Source organism: Mauremys mutica, chromosome 10 (assembly GCF_020497125.1).
Source record: "Mauremys mutica isolate MM-2020 ecotype Southern chromosome 10, ASM2049712v1, whole genome shotgun sequence".
Taxonomy (NCBI): Eukaryota; Metazoa; Chordata; order Testudines; family Geoemydidae; genus Mauremys; species Mauremys mutica.
The window spans coordinates 63,878,322-63,898,417 of record NC_059081.1 but is presented as its reverse complement, the minus strand read 5'-3'; the positions used below and the strand labels follow the sequence as shown (position 1 = coordinate 63,898,417).

Sequence of the window (20,096 nt, the reverse complement as noted above, 5' to 3'; positions counted from 1 at the left end):
ACATTCATTTGGATTCTGACCCTATGTTTGCCTTTACCACATTTAGATCCCTTCTTATTCATGATTTGCAAACATTCACACACATTTCTTCTGTTCACATAAATGTTTGGGGAATTGCTGCTCTTCATACAAGCCTTTGTGAATAAAGGTATTTATGCATGAACACAAATAATATAACACTATTCCTCATGTGCTATTCTCCTGTTTAAAAATGCTTCATTCATCCCATCAGGGAGCAGAAAAAGTACCATGGGACTTAGGCTCTGTCTTCACTGTACAAAAAAGTGTGGTTTTATATCAAGAGTTAGCGATCTTAATGGACAATCCTAGCGGCGACAACAAGGCACAGTAGTTTTTAACCTCGATACAGCTAGTCGAGCTAAGCCCCAGGTGGGAAGGGCGTCAGGCTGACCTTGATTAGCTAACCAGCTACGTTATGGCTAAAGATTACTTGCGCCTTATCTCCACTATGATGTAAAATCTTGATGCAAAGAACACACATTTTTTTATCAGTGAAGACAAAGCCATAGTTGGCCAATCACAAAGAGTGAACAGTCTAAGAAAGCAGTTTGCGAACAACAGATAGGCTGAAAATTGCTTGTCAAAACTATTCTGTAGATAGTTAGGATAAACAAACGTATTCACAGGAATCGGGATCAGTTTGTAGCTGATTTGCAAACAGAACAAAAGGCTAAATTGTCTGATAAATTATTCCCAGCAAATAATTTCCTCCACTCTACTCATATATTGACTTTCTGAGCTACTAATTTTTCTTGTAATGAAAAATCCTGTTGAAATAAGAATATTAGTGTTCAGTTACAATAAAAATATCAGTCACTCTATTTAACTCCCATATAAAAGTGACTAACATATATACTCACCTGCAGAAGTATAGCATTGTGTATATTAGGTACTAGATAGCATACTTCTTTGGGGAACATTGGACTGAGTAAAGACCCTATAATATTTTCTCTTTGCTGTAGTGAAAATAGGAAGCTTAGCAAAATCACAAGGTACATTGGGGTGGACAGAAGGATTTATGCATCTCAGTCAGCCACAAAAAATATGATACTGTTTTATATTAACTAGTCCGTGCCCTGTGCTTTCTCCCAGAGCCAGTGCTAGGCCTAAGCAGACTAAGCAATTGCTTAGGGCCGCAAGCATCTCAAGGCCCCTCCCAATTTATTTGTTGTTGTTATTATTTTCATAAGAATTTCTCTGTTTTAGTATTGTATGTGTGTGGAGGCGCACAAAAATATTCCTGCTTAGGGCCCCCAATGGGATAGCACCACCACTGCTTCCTCCTCTTCCTTTATTCTCTATTGTAAGTCATATCAATTAGGTTTCTTGTTTAAGAGATTTCAGCTCATACAATGAGTGCCAGGAAGCCATGATGCAGTCATCTCAAGTCAACCAGCAGCCTGGAAAATGTTATTGGTGGAATGGAGGAAGAGAAAGTACAGGTTGGTGCCCTCGTGTACTTCAGGCAGTCATCTGCCTTTAATTCTTTTCATGCTATGAAATTAAAAACATTTTGTGATCAAAGTTCTTTCCAGAAACATGAGAGCATGGGGCAAATTCTGACCTCTGGAGATAACACATTAACGCACTGCAAAAATCAATGGACTTCACTAAGGAGGGTCATGTATCTGAGGGCAGAATTTAGCCTGTTCTGTCCAAAAAAAAAAAAAAAGTATATACCCAGCTGTGTTCCTTTATTAAACTGAACAAAAGCTAACAGAAATATTGACTCAAAGTTTCCATCCATCCATTCAAGGCATTTAGAGCTAGATCCAAAGCTCTTGGGGGTTAATGAGAGTCTTTACATTGACTTCTAAGGGGTTTGGATCCGGCCCATATATCACATTCTAACTCCAGAGGTTATTGTCTCCAAAAGTGAAGACGATACCAAGAATCATCTTGTTGAGAGGGGTTTATACAATAGCAAACGCAGGGAAATGTATACAGTAGCACATTTTGATAAAAGTGAAGGTTACAATCACAGCACAACATTCCTAATGCTGTTGTCTCCAAGTGTCGCTTCCCCTTTAAGTTACACACTTCTTTGTTCTCTTCCATTTCTGTGGGAAGGGTATTTGCATTCTTATCCATGCTACAGAAAGTCCTCTATGACAGTAACAGAAGTGCTTTCATCTTTAAAAGTAAATATAGTGGGTGGGTTTCAATGGGAATTATGTGTATCTGGGGGCAGAACTTGGCTCGGTATGCATAATAGATGGTTAGAGAGTGAAACATTGATGAATTCATTCTAGACTCTGTTATTCATAAAGTGCTCTCACAGTTTATAATGCTAGTAGAAACACTGGGAGTGAGTCACAATACGTCTTTGTATTCACTTCAGGGATGACTACTATCCCCAATGTACACACTGTACCCCTTAGACAAATGGAGCCCAGGAGAGATCCCATCATGCCCACGTGCACTTTTTATCACGCTTTTACCATTGAATGTATTTAATTCAATAGCAAATTAATTATTCAATTAGTTAATTCAAGTAGTAGCCTAGAAAAAGTGCAAAGTGGTTAATCACTGTGGCAGTGTTTAAATAGTGTTATGTAAATAAATGAAAAGAATAAAAGGGTCCATCAATCATATAGTTAAAACACATCATTGCTAGAAATTTTAAGTCACTTTGCCTTTTCCACTATAGTTTTCTGGTTTCCTTTCTGAACTGCTATGAAGGCCTTTGAAAATTACAAAGACAGACAGAGCATCCTCTTGAAATGTCATGCTTCCATGGTTAAAATTAATTGTGACATTTATCACCCCTTACTCTTTTCTGATTCCAGTGTTATCTAATTATGATGTAATATGCTACAACAATCTTAAGGGCATGTTCTCTCCCCCACTGCTCCCTCAGGTGAATGTATTGGTGGTGGAAGAGTCTGGATTGACAGAATTAGCTATTTAAATCCTCTGTTTCCCCACAGAATAGCTGTCTGGGAGTGGGAAAGAGAGAGGGAGAGGTAGTGGTGGGGTGGCTAGGATACTGGAATAAGACACAAGAGAGCTCGGTTCACTTCCCAGCTCTGTCAAATTCCCTGTGTAACCTTGGTCAAAGCACATAATCGCTCTGTGACCCAATTCCCCATTCATAACATGAAGGTAATTTTATGTCCTTTGTCTCCCTTGTCTGTTTAAAATATAAGCTCTTTGGGGCAGGGACTCTCTTATCCTATATGTATGTACAGCACCTAGCACAATGGGGCCCCATTTCAGCTGAAGCTTTCTAGGCACTATTGTAATACACCTAAATGACCTGGACTAGGTACAGCCCTGGTGGTTGTAGAAGCTGGCTCGTGCTGCTACACCAGTGTGCCTCAACCCTCACCTGAAGGAACTATCTCCAGGGAAAAGAGTGTATTGTAGTCTCTGTGGCCAGTGGGTTCTCACCTATCTGCAGGGATTGCTGATTATTGCTGCTTGTGATAGTAGTTTTTGTGAAGTGGATGTTTTTCCACAAGGAAATGGACTGAGCCCACCACACTCAAAGGATATCAAACAGCTACTGGGTGGCAACAACTTTCAGCTACTGCTAACCTCAGCTGTGTTTGAAACCAGAGGTGAAAGGCTTTGCTTTTACTCCAAAGCAATTCCAACCCTCCTGCAATCCGGGCTTCATCTCACAAGAGTATAATCCTTCCCTTTTAGGAGCTCTGCTCGGTCAGGTAAGCGACACACTGTACCAGGAGCAGCATTATATAACACTTGTATTTAATTAAATGTTTCCTGTTAAAACGGTAACTAAAGACAACTTTGCAGAGCAAGTTACAGCTGTAGGGTCAACCTTCCCATCCTTCCACAGCAGTAACAAAGGAGTCACAGTGCCATTACACAGGGCGGAGCAGTAACACCAGAGTCCACCTGTGAGAACAGCATCTCCTGCATGACACGGAGCAGATCTCAGCAGTGATGCCCTGTGCACTGACTACTGGGAGGAGCACGGATGGCAGACAGAATGGGCAAGGTGGGGTCAGCTGATACACCACTATGGATCCTCTGATTGATCCACCCATGGAACGGTCATGATGCAACCACAAAGGCAGCCCTAGATACAGTAGTGGCCAAGGCGACGCTCTTCACGGACCCAAGTACATGCCCCAGCTATTTGGCCTTGAGCTAGGTGTCACACCATCTAAAGGAGAAACCTTGGCCTTGTAACACAAATTATGGCAATAAATAACCACCCTAATATCTGTCGGAATCAGCACTGTGGCGGAAGAAATTTAAACATTTTGCACTTAACACAAAGAGTGAAACTCACCAGGAGTTAGTGGCTTGACACGGTGCTTTGCAGCAATCTCATCTTTTAACGTGAGTGTATATATTTTTGTTGCCCCATATATTTTCTGACATGACACCTACTCCCAGTCTCCTCACCAAGCTCTATCAAACCAAAGTGCTCTGAACCCAGCATGTGACAAATGCGTAATGAAAGCACACGGTGCAGAGCCAGAGAGAACTCGGGGTTTCGTTCTTCCCAATGCTACCCCTCCTAAAATGTCTTCTGTGATCACATTCCTAACAGAACAGTTTTCCAGGGTGGGATTTCCAAAAGCACACAGCGTTGGCCTAACTCTGCTCACGATCTAGAAGAAGCAAGCTAATTAACAAAATTACCAGTGGATCCTAAAGTTAGAGGACGTCAGGACTCTGTGAACAAATATGTTGTTGGGTAGAATTATTCATTGCTCACAATTTGAGACCCTCTTCATCTCGAGCACCACCGGGGACAAACTGGCTCCTATAGTAACTTAGACTTATATTATACTTCTTCCTTTCCCACCATTCAGATTACTAGTTTGCAGTTAGTTCCCTGTTTCTTTACAATACCAGCAAGACTATGCCCCTAAATATAATTTCTTATCTGTAAAACCTGCAAAGAATGTTTATGTTACTCTCAATTATCTCCGTGACACCACTGATTTCCTGAGGAAACTACAATGCATTGGTGACCTTCCAGAAAACACCATCCTGGCCACCATGGATGTAGAGGCTCTCTACACAAACATCCCACATACTGATGGAATACAAGCTGTCAGGAACAGTATCCCTGATGATGCCACAGCACACCTGGTTGCTGAGCTCTGTGGCTTTATCCTCACACACAACTATTTCAAATTTGCTGACAATATATATCTCCAGATCAGTGGCACCGCTATGGGCACCCGTATGGCCCCACAATATGCCAATATTTTTATGGCCGACCTGGAACAACGCTTCCTCAGCTCCCGTCCACTCACGCCCCTTCTCTACCTACGCTACATCGATGACATCTTCATCATCTGGACCCATGGGAAGGAGACTCTGGAAAAATTCCACCACGATTTCAACATCTTCCACCCCTCCATCAGCCTCAGCCTGGACCAATCTACACGGGAGGTCCACTTCCTAGACACCACGGTGCAAATAAGTGATGGTCACATCAACACCACCCTATACCGAAAACCTACCGACCGCTATGCCTACCTTCATGCCTCCAGCTTCCATCCCGGACACACCACAAGTTCCATTGTCTACAGCCAAGCACTGAGGTACAACCGTATCTGCTCTAACCCCGCAGACAGAGACCAACACCTAGAAAATCTCCACCAAGCATTCTCAAGACTACAGTACCCACACGAGGAAATAAGGAAACAGATCAACAGAGCCAGACGTGTACCCAGAAGCCTCCTACTGGAAGACAAACCCAAGAAAGAAACCAACAGGACTCCACTGGCCATCACATACAGTCCCCAGCTAAAACCCCTACAACGCATCATCAGGGATCTACAACCCATCCTGGACAATGATCCCACACTTTCACAGGCCTTGGGTGGCAGACCAGTTCTCGCCCACAGACAACCTGCCAACCTGAAGCATATTCTCACCAGCAACTGCACACCGCACCATAGTAACTCTAGCTCAGGAACCAATCCATGCAACAAACCTCGATGCCAACTCTGCCCACATATCTACACCAGCAACACCATCACAGGACCAAACCAGATCAGCCACAACATCACCGGTTCATTCACCTGCACTTCCACCAATGTAATATATGCCATCATATGCCAGCAATGCCCCTCTGCTATGTACATCGGCCAAACTGGACAGTCTCTAAGGAAAAGGATAAATGGACACAAATCAGACATTAGGAATGGCAATATACAAAAACCTGTAGGAGAACACTTCAACCTCCCTGGCCACACAATAGCAGATCTTAAGGTGGCCATCCTACAGCAAAAAAACTTTAGGACCAGACTTCAAAGAGAAACTGCTGAGCTCCAGTTCATCTGCAAATTTGACACCATCAGCTCAGGACTAAACAAAGACTGTGAATGGCTTGCCAATTACAGAACCAGTTTTCCTCCCTTGGTTTTCACACCTCAACTGCTAGAACAGGGCCTCATCCACCCTGATTGATCTAACCTCGTTATCTCTAGCTTGCTTCTTGCTTGCTTATATATACCTGCCCCAGGAAATTTCCACCACTTGCATCTGAAGAAGTGGGTATTCACCCACGAAAGCTCATGCTGCAAAACGTCTGTTAGTCTATAAGGTGCCACAGGATTCTTTGCTGCTTCAATTATGATTATTTCTTTGAGGGTTTTGCCTCAAAGAAATTGTAATTGTAAACAGTTAACCAATAACTGTGCATGTCTCATAGACTATTTTATGCTTAAAATATTCTCTATTTTTACTATTCCTTTGACTATAACATAAATGCAAAAAAATGCAGAGATGCTTGAATTGTGGGCTGAAGAAAAGAACCTCATTGTGTAAAGACCAAGAGCATTTACTGCAATTTCTATCCTTACCAGAGCTGAAAACAAGGAATGGCTCAAATCTCCCAGGTGGTTTATGAGACCTGTAAATAGGCACTACAGTAAGCAGTTAGGAAGCCAAACAAATTGCTACTCATTTTCTAGTGATTTTCTTCTCCTTCTTTCAGAGGTATCCTCTTAGTGCATCCTAAGCTTTAAATCCCTCCCTATGTTTCTCTCTATGGGTCTAGAAAGCAGTGCATGAAGGCAGGTAGAGGAGGGGTCAGTGTCACACAGGTGTTTCTATCTATGTGGTCTGCGTAGCCATGGACTTGAGGTGTGGAACTTGCTCTAGTCTTCTGACTTGGAGTCAGACTTTTTGCCAATGAAGGAATAAAAGTCAGCTTTCCAATTAAGATTGTTCCCTTTTAAAAAGACAGAAATAGTTGATGTAAACCAAAGGAAAACAAATCATACTGCTTTTTAAAAAAAGTCTCTTTTAATGGGTTTTGGATGTGTTGGTTCATTAAATACTCTGTTGATCTTTTGATGAGGTACAGAGTTTAATCACTGTGCAGTGTGTTTGCTCTACATTATATAATCTACTGTTTTTCATTTGCTTGCTTAGAAACAATCAGAGCTGTTCTTTTAGACTAGCTATTTTGTCTTTCCTTCAAGTACAAAGGGCCGAATCCAAAGTCCATTGAAGGCCAAGGAAAGATTCTTATTGGGCATTGGATGAGGCCCAAACTGAGTATACCCCTTGTACAGAAAAGCACAAAAATAGAAACCAGGGAACCAAACATTAAAACCTAGGCAAAGTGTCAAAGTGTCCTCCTCCCGAATCACAAAATTAAAGGCACAAAATTGGAGACTATATTTGATTTTTCCCCCCAATACAGAAGGTCCTTCAAATCTAATTACTAGGGGCCTTATTTTGATTTCACACTAGTTTTACAACATGGTAATTCCATTAATGTCAGGGGAGTTACTATGGATTTACACTGGTGTAAGAGCAGAATCTGGCTCTTTGATTCTACGATTCTGTGATTCACTACATTGTCCTAAGTCTCATTTCCACTAAGGCCCACTTACACTGCCAGTATTGTAAATGGGAATCAGACCCGCATATATTTATGGCTCACCTACTTATTGTTTATGGTGGAAATATCAGGTGCAATGAGCACCTGAAATACAGATGCACTTGTCTGTTTGTTTGTTTGTTTGTTTTTTAAAAAGGGCATAAAACTACAAATTGTAAGTGAACCAATCATTATTAAAACAAGAACTCCTGACAGGGAGTTGACATAGACTGACATTATACGGAATATCCTTTACAGATGATTTCTAAGAGTCAGTGCTTGGTGGTAATTGCAACCCAGGCATCCGCAAAAAATGAACGGTGGGTGCCAAGGGGAGAATAGAAGGGATGAAGATCGTCTTTCACTGGTTGAGAACCCTTGACCACAGCATCAAATTTGGATTCAAATTCAGTGAAAGATTCTTAGGTTGGTTCTTAGTTAATCTGAACTTATTCATTATTCTTCCCCATCATCTGAATTTCAATAGTGCCTAAGATCCCTAGTGATGGACCAGGACCGCCACTGTGCTAGGGGCTGTACAAACACAACAAAAAGGTTACATACCAATAACTGAAATGGGAAAGAAGCTCTCTTAACCAGTTTGCTATACAGTACAGCTCAGCCAGAAAGGGACTAGAAGCCCAGACGTGAACTTTCTGATTAGAAATGCTCTAGTGTTCTTTGCCTAACTCCCCACTTGCCTGTACTGGAATAGTCTAATTGGAAATTAAATCTTTCTACCTGGTACATTTGGTTTCTTGTACAGAATGAATACATGGAGATTTTCAATTCTACATTAAGGTCTTAGTTAAATAAATATGTGTCTTGATGACTTAGTCCTTATTTGCAATTTTACAGTTTGGCTGTTTTTCACTACTGATGTAATTATAAAGGATTCCTGCTTCCTTTACTGTAAAGTATGCTTTCAAAAAGCTGGGAAGAATGAGCAAAACCCCTTCACTTAAACAGATTTACCAGTTTCCATAAAGAAAGATCCAATTATCCCAGTCAGAGAGCATGTCCCCGTGCCATTTGTGCCCTCTGCTTTCCCATGCCTCCATCCTCCCCAAATGGTCACTTTAGGACATTGGCAAGGAGAAACTATACTTTCCGTTTCAATGTCGTAACTGAGCCTCAGCCCCTGAACAGCAGCACTTCAGGTACGGGTATCCTTTAGAATGGGATATGCAAGATAAAAGAAAATGCTTAAAATAAGCTGTTTCTTTACCGCCCTGGAAAAGAGCATAAGGATGTTCTGAGATGTTCTTGCCCCTTTCACAACAGAAATAAACCTGCGGAAAAATATCTAGACTCACATAGGAAAACGCAAAGGTATTTTGTTACGAGAAGGTCTCATTCTCTGTTCACAGAGAAAACTGATATTCAGTTGCAGTTCTCTATGAGTGAAATTCACCTCCCTACCACACCCTGCACAAAACCCTATTACATGGGCTTTGTCCAGGAGCCTATCTAGGAATCAAGGGACAATTCAGCATATGGCCAGACTGATGCTGCTCTCAAGAGAATCAATGGCAAATCTTTCAGTGATAAAACTTGACATCTCCGGGAACAGAACTGGGATCTGTATAAGCGCAATGCTGCTACAAAGAACCTGACTCAGCACTGCATGACGTTCATCAATATTGCATTCTCTTGCTCACCATCAACGTGATAAAGCATTTTACACTTTGGGAAAGATGCTCAGCTATTTCAAATTGTAATAACTCCCCTGACCATAATGGATCTGTGACAATTAGCACCGGCTCAGGATCTGCCCCCTTTTCTTAAAGTGAACTGCTTGACTCAGTAACAACTGAACTGGGCAGCCACCGTTCCATAAAAGAGAGTGCCCTAAGAGCCTACATCAAATGCTTTTTGGGGCCTAATGCCTTGCCAATTGAAATCAATAGAAAAACCATTCAAGAGTCTGAAAAGCATGGAAGTCAATGGGCTTTGGATCAGGCCCTGTATTTATAATTTGTGCCTCCCACTAATTATCTTGAATTAGGTGACATTTTTCACCATTCTAGAAATATTGACAAATACATTACACTTAAAACAACAGCAAAATGTTTTGTCTGGCTTCCAAGATCTCAACATTTTTGCCAGCTGAAATCCTGCCTGAAACAAACATCAGCTTGTTAAGAAATAGTGAACATAAATTGGGTTTTCAAAAAGAATATTTTGATTACAATTTTTCGTGGGAATTTAGTGCTTGTGAAAGCTACCACACTGACAACCCTGGAGACATAACGGTCCTCTGCTTATTCACCAGACAGGTACAGTAGGCACGAGTTGTACAAGTTTCCCAGCCTAGTACCTGCTAACATTCAGGCCCACATTTTCCAGCGTGGCCTCTGAAATGGTGCCAACAAAATTGTATTTACATTTGCATATGCACATTAGCTAAATAGCTGTGCAGCTTTGCAATTTACATATGCAAATGCATATTTGTGAAGATGGAGCGTGGGAGGGGGAGCATGAACAATTGCAAGGGTGACACTTTGGAACACGCTCTTGAAAATTTGATTTTCATTGTTTTTTCTCAGGCATGTTGATTTGATTTTGTGTCTTTTCACTCAAGAGGCTCCAGGATCCATAGCAGCTTGGGTCTGGTTGCTCTGAACATGTTTAATTGCGCTAATATATATTCTCCAGTGACCGCTCTCTCCCTGCAGAACAGGAGTTACTCTTATTAACTTCAGTGGGAGCTATTTCTCTCCTCGGGAAGGCAAACAGGGCCACTGCTGCAGATCTGCTGCATATTCTAATGATAAGCAAATGCTCACTTACTTGAGTCCAAAATGAGGACATTAACTACACTGAAAATTCTTACCCAACCCCCTGTTTATGTGAATTAATTTCCTTCAGTTCCAATGAGGTCTCACTGTACACAATATATTTCATTTTCACCAGGCTGGGGCAGGAGGTTAGGGTGTGGGCTCTGGGGTGGGGGGAAGGATGAGAGGATTGGGGTGCAGGAGGGGGCTAGGAGGTGGGGCTGAGGGGTTTGGAGTGTGGGAGGGGATGAGGGCTCTCGCTGGGGGTGCGGGCTCTGGGGCGGGGCTGGGGATGAGAGGTTTGGGGTATGGGAGTGGGCTCCGGGGTGGGGCCGAGGTGTTCAGGGTGCAGACACCTTGCAACCATAAGCCCAGAGCAGAATTCTGATGTGCAACTTTTTCACTCATTCCAGACTTTCCCTGCAAACCTATAGATCTAACACTCCACAAATCCCATGGCAGCTGGACTACTGTGGGACATTGTGAGAGACGCCTGAGTCAAGGGCACGGTCAGCATTTTTGGGGGTACACTCCCTGACCTAGTCCCCCAAGATTACTCCTCCCCTTTGGGCGAATGCTTAGTGTGGGCTGTGGAGAGAGTGCAGTGCATGAGACTCTAGCTGGTTATGATAGAAGTTCACATTACTACTGCTTCTGCACCATGAATCTGTGCATATTTCTGGGCTTAGAGGGAAGAGAGCCTGAAGGAGAGTCTGTATGAGCCCAACATGCTGGAAAAAAATATTTAAGTATATTTCCTCTATGTGAAAGTATCACTTTGGTAAATGGGACCCCGGGTGATCTGTTGCCCATGAAATTAATGCATGAACGTTAATTAAAATTAATTAGACCTAGGAGCCACTTCAGATATATAATTACAAGGTTTGAAACATTTTTAGAGAGCAACAACTCCCTCACGTGAGCCACATTCCCAACTCTTTAAACAGTTTCGCCTCCCCTCACGCACCTGGCAGGTTACCTCCCCTGAGCGCCACAGCAGACTCTACAGATGTAAACACCAACATGTGTCCTTAAATGACAGATCGCCTTGAACATTATTCATAGTGTCACACTCTGGATTAAAATCCAAGATGGTGACACCAAAGAGAGCAACAGACCCTGCTCAGTTCTCTTTTGTAACTTACACTTGTACCTGATTTCAATTTGCAACTGTCAAACACATAATTCCCATGAGCCAGTCTCTCAATCTGTATATGCAGGGTATGTCTTTGCAGCAGTTAGCTCAGGTTCATACTTGTGCTGGCCCAAATGCCCCTCTCTTCTACACACAGAAACCTCTCACCTGAGTTTGATGGTGCTTTCCACCTGACCTAGCTGACACAGTTGGGGGGTGTGGGTCAGACCCTGGGTTCTACTTTCACTCGGGATGATAACCCACCCCATTTTGCTGTGAGGATGCAGGCTAAATCACTCAGATGCTGATAATCCCCCAATGCCTTCCCACCATCCCCCCTGTGTGCCCAGGACAGACACGTTCTCCCACAATTCACTGGAAAAGAATCACACAGTGACTCAGATTACTGCAGCACAATGAAACATGGGCTGTGCCCCTAGAAGTCCGTATGACACACAAAGGGGAGTGCAGCACCAGTGAGCACACAGTAACTCAGGTAGGGCTTTGCAGTGTGGCTGCGTGCTCCCAGGCTAATCCGGGAGCTGAACACCCAGGTTAACTCTGCAGTGAAGACACTCCCACAGCTAATTAGGAAGCTTAGTCATGCAGTTCTTCCAACACTTTTGGGGAAAATATTGGCAGGAGAACTGAGGGACAAAGAGCGTGACATGATTATCTTTTCCTAGGCTTCCTGTCTCCTGCCAGTCTTGGGTTTCACAAACAAGGCCTTGTCTCAGTGACTGAGGGCAATTACCCTATAGTTTTACTAAAAGCTCAGAGATGAGGTATGTACGTGATATCAAGAAAGGACCCTTAAGGCATGTGCGCTGCCTTGCTGGGTGCAAAAAACTCTCACTAATGTCAATGAGACTTCCACCCAGATCAAAGGCCCTTTTTCTGAGAATGCTTTCAGCAGCACTTAGCAATACTCAGCCACGCTGGGCGGTCATTCTAGGGGTAGCAGTGGAAGCAGAAATGTCTTACTGTCTAACAGATTTATTGTTTATTCATGCTGTAAAAGGGCATCCAACAGAAGGAAGCTTGTTCTCAGGTCTCTATGTCCAGAATCACAAGCATCTTTGCTTCTCAGTTACGCTATTGGAAAACCTGAAAGGCAGGGAGAACAATAACCCGAGACTATTTTACTGCAGTCTAAAAATCTAAAAAAGAGACAAGATGAAGGCCTGGAAAACTGAAGGGAAAGAAACCATTTGCAAAGCACGCATGCGTCTATATTTACAGTAAACTTGGCACAATGAGTGAGTACTGGAATTTTCTTCTCTAGGGAATGTACTGAGCAATAATTGTGCCATGACATTCTGATCTTATAAAAACAGTGGGGTCATAACACGTCCACCCATTGATCTCTGACAAACAAAAGCACACAGGAAACATCCACTTAAAGAAAAACTACTTTTTATAAGCTACACATATATACATGCACACACTTGTGAACATGTCTGTACACAGACACACGCACAAACTCTCATATCTTTATAACTGTAACCAAGTATCTGTAGATATTTTGTGCTACAAAACCTTTAAAAAAGAAAAGCAAGCAAACAAGCATAGAATTTTGAATATTCTATGATGTGGTATTTCTCCCCTGACAAACCTTTTCCCACCATATTTACTTCCGGCTCAAAAATCAAATAAATTAGTTTCTCTTCTAGTTAGTTTCAGAAGTGTGTGTGCATGTGGGGGGAGAGCAGATAATTAAGCAAGAGGAATCTGAAATGGAGGTGGCTGATCCTGCAGTCCTCATCCTCAATGGGAGCTTTACCTGAACTAAGACTGGAAGATCAGGTCTCAGATGGGTATTGGGAATGGAGTAGCCTATGCTTACATGGATCATATTGTTGGTTCAATTGGTTTTATATTTGCACTCTGATGATTCATTTTTTGCTGTAATTTTGTTGTCATTCTCAGATCTTTAGTAAAGATTTTTAAAAAGAAAATCTGGGCATCTCAGGCCCAGAGGTGCTGCTGAGCAACCTGAGCTAATTCATCGGAGACATATGACCTCTCCTAAATCACACCTGCCTGGTCAAAGCAGCACTCACTGTCACAACATTGAGCCTTTCCAATGGGCATTTGCAGGCTTTCCCTGTACGTTCCCATTTGCACAGGCAGTTACCTGATTTGTGTAGCCATTTGGGATTCTGTGACCAGCTCTATTTTTCTGAAGGTGCACCTGTCGCCCCCAGTTCTGAAGACCTGACATTCACATAGGTAGTAAATGGCTTTCTTATTGGGTTTTCAATGAGAGGGAAAATGAGAGCCTGGGGCACGGGAGAGGGAAAGAGTAAGAAAATTGCACAGAATGGAAAAAAGAAGAGAATGTCCAAGAAACAAACAAACAAATGATACAATATGATGGATAAACAAATTCAGAAAGTGGGGACAGGTTTGTTGATAAATGTTATAGTCAGCTGCTTGACCACATTTGGGTTTTCTATGAAATATATTCCAGAGACCAAATAAATCAACATCTGTCAGGTCTACAGTACAGGACAAAGGTTCAATGTGATACCAGTCTCTAGGAAGTGGTCTCATGCACTGTTGTTACAATCACCTTACGCAGAAAGTGTTCTCCTAAAGTTACACCCCTGCAGTCATCTTTTTATACCCTACCTGTTTACAAAGAAAAGGTACTGTACGTATCATCTGAAACAAGATTTAACTGATCAGCTTTCTACTTAGCACCATAGTATACCCTTTATCTCTTTATTCTGAACACATGCATTCCAGGTATCAAAGAGCATGAAGGCATTTCTTGGGTATGTTCTAGGGCAGAACAATCATATTCTTCTTTTGGGACATTCCAGTATTGGCCGGTGAGAATAACCCCCTATCTGTTGCTATGGTAAAATACTCATAAGTCCTGATCCTGACAGCTTTCCTATCTATTTAAGCCAAGGTGTTATGGGATAGTTAGCACAGGAGAACAGGATTACAATAAATGTATAGGCCAATTTAGGCTATATAAGTGCTATGACATTTGTCCTTAATGCAGACTAATATATATATCGGGGTGGCCAAACTTACGGACCCTCTGAGCTGCATATAATAATCTTCAGAAGTTCGAGAGCAGGGGTGCGGCTATCCGGGACATATATATTATCTTCTCTCTCTCTCTCTATATATATATATATTGTGATGGAGCAAGGCCGGATGGCTACAGGAAAGTACTCAGGAACAGGTATGTTAGCCCCAGGCTAAGCAAATCCCTAGTACCATGGGAACCAAAATGGCAGTTGCTCCAGGGTAATTAAGGCACCTGGGGCCAATTAAGAACTTTCTAGAAGGCACCGGAGAGAGCTACATTGATTGGAGCACCTGCAGCCAATCAGGGCAGGCTAATCAGGGCACCTGGTATAAAAAGGGGAGCTCACTCCAGTCAAGCAGGAGGAGCCAGAGGAGAGAAGTGCGTGTGAGGAGCTGGGAGCAAGAGGCACAAGGAGCTGAGACTGAGAGGGTGTGCTGCTGGAGGATTGAGGAATTATCATACAATCAAGCATTATCAGACACCAGGAGGAAGGACCTGTGGTGAGGATAAAGAAGGTGTTTGGAGGAGGCCATGGGGAAGTAGCCCAGGGAATTGTAGCTGTCATAAGAGGCACTATAGACAGCTGCATTCCACAGGGCCCTGGGCTGGAACCCGGAGTAGAGGGTGGGCCCGGGTTCCCCCCAAACCTCCCAACTCCTGATCAGACACAGGAGGAGTTGATCCAGACTGTGGATTCCACCAGAGGGGAAGATCACTGAGGTGAGCAAATCCGCCAAGAAGCGCAGGACCCACCAAGGTAGAAGAGGGACTTTGTCACAATATATTATGACAGCAATATTGTTCAACAGGTTTGAAAAAATACCCAAGCCATCAAATGTATTTTTCTGAACACGAGACTGGCAGACAGTGGGAGGAAACATAGGAATTGCCCGGCTGGATCACACCCGTGGTTCAAGGAGTTCAGCATACTTTCTCTGACAATGACCAGTACAACCTGCTTCACAGGAAGAAGGTGCAGGAAGCTCTGCAGAGGATGGGTGGAACTGGCAGCCTACTCTCAACATGTTTACAAGTCTTTATCCAATGCCATTATACCCTTGCAGCATATGCTGTGCATCCACAAGCCATCAGTCAAGACCATTTCCCCGATGAAAGCAAGCGCTTCCTATACCTAAGGTAGCCCTTGCACTCATTGGCGTTAGAGCTTCAACAAGGAGTTGAGTCACTGAGCAGTGAGTGAAAGAGACTGCGAGAGGTGGTGAATGCAGAGCACTGTCTGATCCTGGTAATTCACTTTGGCATGTATAAATAGAGGTGGTTTTGACACATGCTTTGGGAGGTGCTATGGATCTGAGTTGTTTCAAATCTGCTCTAAAGACTATATCATTTAAAAAGCATACCATGAGTCTATTCATCTTTGAGGTTTTATTCTCTATCTTTTGTTCCGTGGGGTTCTTTAACAGCTTTCATGTTTTGGTTTAAAGTGTCTAGAGTAGTATGGTAAAATTACTGTTATTCAGCCAAATACTAAACCACGCTGCTCTTCTCATGGCTAGCTTTCCAGTGCATTATAAACTCTCATTCTCAGATACGCTGTGTGATTTTAGTTGTGGCCAGTAAAGTCAAGTCATATAGTATTCAGCAGCTATGGAGGGCCTGGTGTTCATTTACAGTAAGCCCCCTTTACCCTGCCAGCACAAGAGTAAAAAGGCCTTAGAGTACATGAGAGTCAGGCATTAAATTTGTGTCTACTAGTAGAAAGGACACTGGAAAAGGACTCAGGAGACCTGGGTTCTACTCCTGGCACTGCCACAGGCCTGCTGGGTGACCTTAGCAAATCACTTCCCCTCTCTATGCCTCAGTTTCTCCTCCCACTGTTTGTCTTGGGATTTTTAGAAAAAGAGCACTTTAGAGACTACATTCTCTCGCTTGAGTTCCAGACAGTTCAGACAGAGGGCAGTGTCAGCAGGCGTGACGATGTGCTGCAGACACAGCTTGCTTTCATCCTGCCAATGCAATTCAAGAAGGCACTGAGGTAGTTAGTTGGTTGGGTATATTAAAAAGATCAGCTGATGGAAAAAAATGTCTTTTGTAAAGACAAAACGTAGGTAGACAGATGGGCAAGAAACCCTTCCAGAAGGTCTAGGTTATGCAACCCAAGCTGCTACTTGCAAGAGATCTGTGATGAGACGCTAAATGCTAATGTTTTATATCTGCAAAGCCTGAAGCTGCAGCAATGGAAGCACTCTCGTGTATATTTTCTTTTTCACCGACGGCAGGCAATCTGAAGCACTGCCCTGCCAATGACCTCAACTATGACCCAAAGGGACTGTCTCTGGTTCAAAGATGATTCATGCACTATGTTAGCTGTGTTGGATGAATAGGCAGTATTCTGACTGTGGAACACTTATCAGTTGGGATTCCCTTAAAACTCAGGTCTGACATGACTGGGTCAGTAACCATGCACTTTTGTTCCTATATCCTTGAACAGAAATGTCTCTTTGCATCCTTCAGTGGTTCTCACAAATCAGGTCGATTTTTATGGCTTGCTAATTATTAATGCTAGACTTCTGCTGGCTTTCAGGGTGAGACATAGAGTTTTCTTGAAGGCTCTGGGCACAAAACTTGCAAAATTAATCACCATCTAGCTGCAAAACCCAGCTGTGGCAATCACTTAAGCATGCAAATCGGTCCAGTGTTAAACTTTATTCACTTACAAAAGAAAATATTTGCTATTCTTTTTGTTGATCAGGAACATTAAGGACAAACATAAATGTAAAAACATATTATTAGTATTCTTAATATTAATTGACTTATGCCCACAAAAGATTATGTTAAAAGAACATTATTCAGGTTTCAAAGTCAGGCACTCAAAAATTAGGAAATGCTAGAATTCAGGCTGCCTGTGAAACCTTACTTTAGCCACATTGTGTGTATGTCATTACTCCTGGAGGAATTTTGTGCCACTGCACAAGCACAGAATTTATGTCCCCCACAGATTTCTTTGCTTCCCTGCAGAAAAAATGACTTTCTGATGGGGAAGCAAAGGGAAGCCACAAGAGCAGTCATATGACCCTCCCCAGCAGTATGTTTCCAGTTCCCAGGGCATCCAAAAGAGGCAAATCACCACGGGGCAGGGGGCAGGACTGGGGAAGAACTGGCTGCTGGCTACGACCCTTGCGCTGGGCTCAGCTGCTAGTCCCAGCTGGGCTGCGGAGGACAGGACTTCTTCCTCTTCCCCTGCACGACATCTGGGGCTGGGTCAGACCCACCCCCAGATTTCTCCCCAGCTGCAGGAAGCTCTGTAAACTCCCCCCCCACACACTTCCTGCACCCATTGTTCCTCGGTTGCAGGGGAAGAGAACTCTGTACAGGGAGCTGCTCCCCCATCCACCCAATTCCCATGCATCCAGACCCCCTCATACCCAAACCCTCCCACTAAGCCTCACCGCCCCCCTGCACTCAGGACCCCCTCAATGAGCCCCACTACACCTGCACCTGGACCACCCTCATGAGCCACCCACACCTGGATCCCCACCCCACCAAGCCCCATTCCCCCAGCATCTGGACTACCCACTGAAACCCCAACACCCAGACCCCCCTACCAAGCTCTATCCCCCCACACCCAGCCCCCCTGCTGAGCCCCAACCACCTTCACATGGACCCCCCTGCTGAGTCCCATTACTGTTGCACCCAAAATCCCCCAACAAGCCTCTGTGCATCCAGATCTCCCCCCGCACCTGGATCCGCCACTGAGCTGCCTGCACCCAGATTGCCCCACACAGAACCCTCTCAACCCACACCTGGATCCCCCCACACTAAGCCCCTCCATACTTGGATCCTGCCTTGCTGAGCCTGCCTGCCCACACCTGGTGCACTTAGCACGGGGGGAGGGGCAGGGCCCTGGGGTGTTCTGGGGCAGGCCCAGTCCTTGCGCTGTGTCAGGGTTGGGTGCAGCCTCATCGCTGAGTCTGTGTGCCGGGGGCAGGGGGTGGGGAGCTGCAGAGTGATCTCCCACCTCTGTGCAGCCGGTGGCCTGTGCTCCCCAGTGCCATGTTGGAGCCTCCACATTTATCTGACAAATAAAATCTGCATAATTTTAAAATAGTGTGTGCAGAATTTTTTATTTTTTGGCACAGACTCCCCTCAGGAGTAATAGCATGTATTATGATGCAGTCTTTTATAGCGTGGTCACATACGCTTTTCCCCACAGAACCCCCTGTCTCATTCAGTGCATCGGTGAACAGTGTTCACTTAATGAGCAGCTATTCAATATTTTGTTCTCTCATCATTGTTCCTTGTTTGGCCCCAGGCCTTACTTCCTTCACACTTTCCAAATCCTGCAGAAAGAACGATTAATTTCCTCACGGGCTTTTCTAGGATGCTTACAACTATAATATCTGAGTGCTTCACAAACACTAAATAATTTATCTTCCCAACACCCATGTGAGATGGGAGGCTGATACTATCAACATGTGAGGAGCTGAGGCATGGAAAGATTAACATCAAAATATCCACTAATTTTGGGTACCCAATGTAAGACACCTAGGCCTTGATTTTTCAGAGTATTTAGCATTATATGGCACTTCGAAAGTTTAAGCACAGTTCCTATTGACTTCACCTGCAGCTGTGAGTGCTCAGTTTTACAAACCAGGGACTCAAATTGTGTGTCCAGAAAAGGCAGGGCACACAATGAGTGACCAGCTGTGAAAAGTTTGGTCTAAATGACTTCCCAGTACCACACAGGCAACCTTCATTCTGGCATTTCCTAACTTTTGAGCACTTGACTTTGAACCTTAATAATGTACTTTTATTGTTCATAGATTATAATAATATAATATAATAAATATAATATAATATAATTAATACAATAATAATCTATGAACAATAAAAGTACATTATTAAGGTTCAAAGTCAAGTGCTCAAAAGTTAGGAAATGCCAGAATGAAGGTTGCCTGTGTGGTACTGGGAAGTCATTTAGACCAAACTTTTCACAGCTGGTCACTCATTGTGTGCCCTGCCTTTTCTGGACACACAATTTGAGGCAGGGCACAATTTGAGGCATTGTTATTTGTGGTGTGTAATTTTCTATGAAAAAAGCAAACTGAAAAAACAGAACAATTCCATCATGTGTTATCATATGATGCCCACACATGTCATCAGAAGGGTTGGAATCTGTAGATCCACCACACAGATCTCTGCTAACTGAGACACCGGTGTAAATGATAACAATAGTAGGCTGCCATCCTCACTGTGGACGAGCATTGGGGAGGGAGGGACACATTTCGCTGGTGGGTTTCACAGATATTCGCTGACAGCAGA

The 20,096-nt window shown here is 43.4% G+C and overlaps 1 protein-coding gene across 1 annotated transcript in view; it reads right to left on the bottom strand.

Annotated features, from left to right (window-relative positions):
- Positions 1 to 20,096, bottom strand: part of MAP2 (microtubule associated protein 2) — a 216,739-nt gene that overhangs the window by 102,802 nt on the left and 93,841 nt on the right. The gene's annotated exons all lie outside the window — the stretch shown is intronic.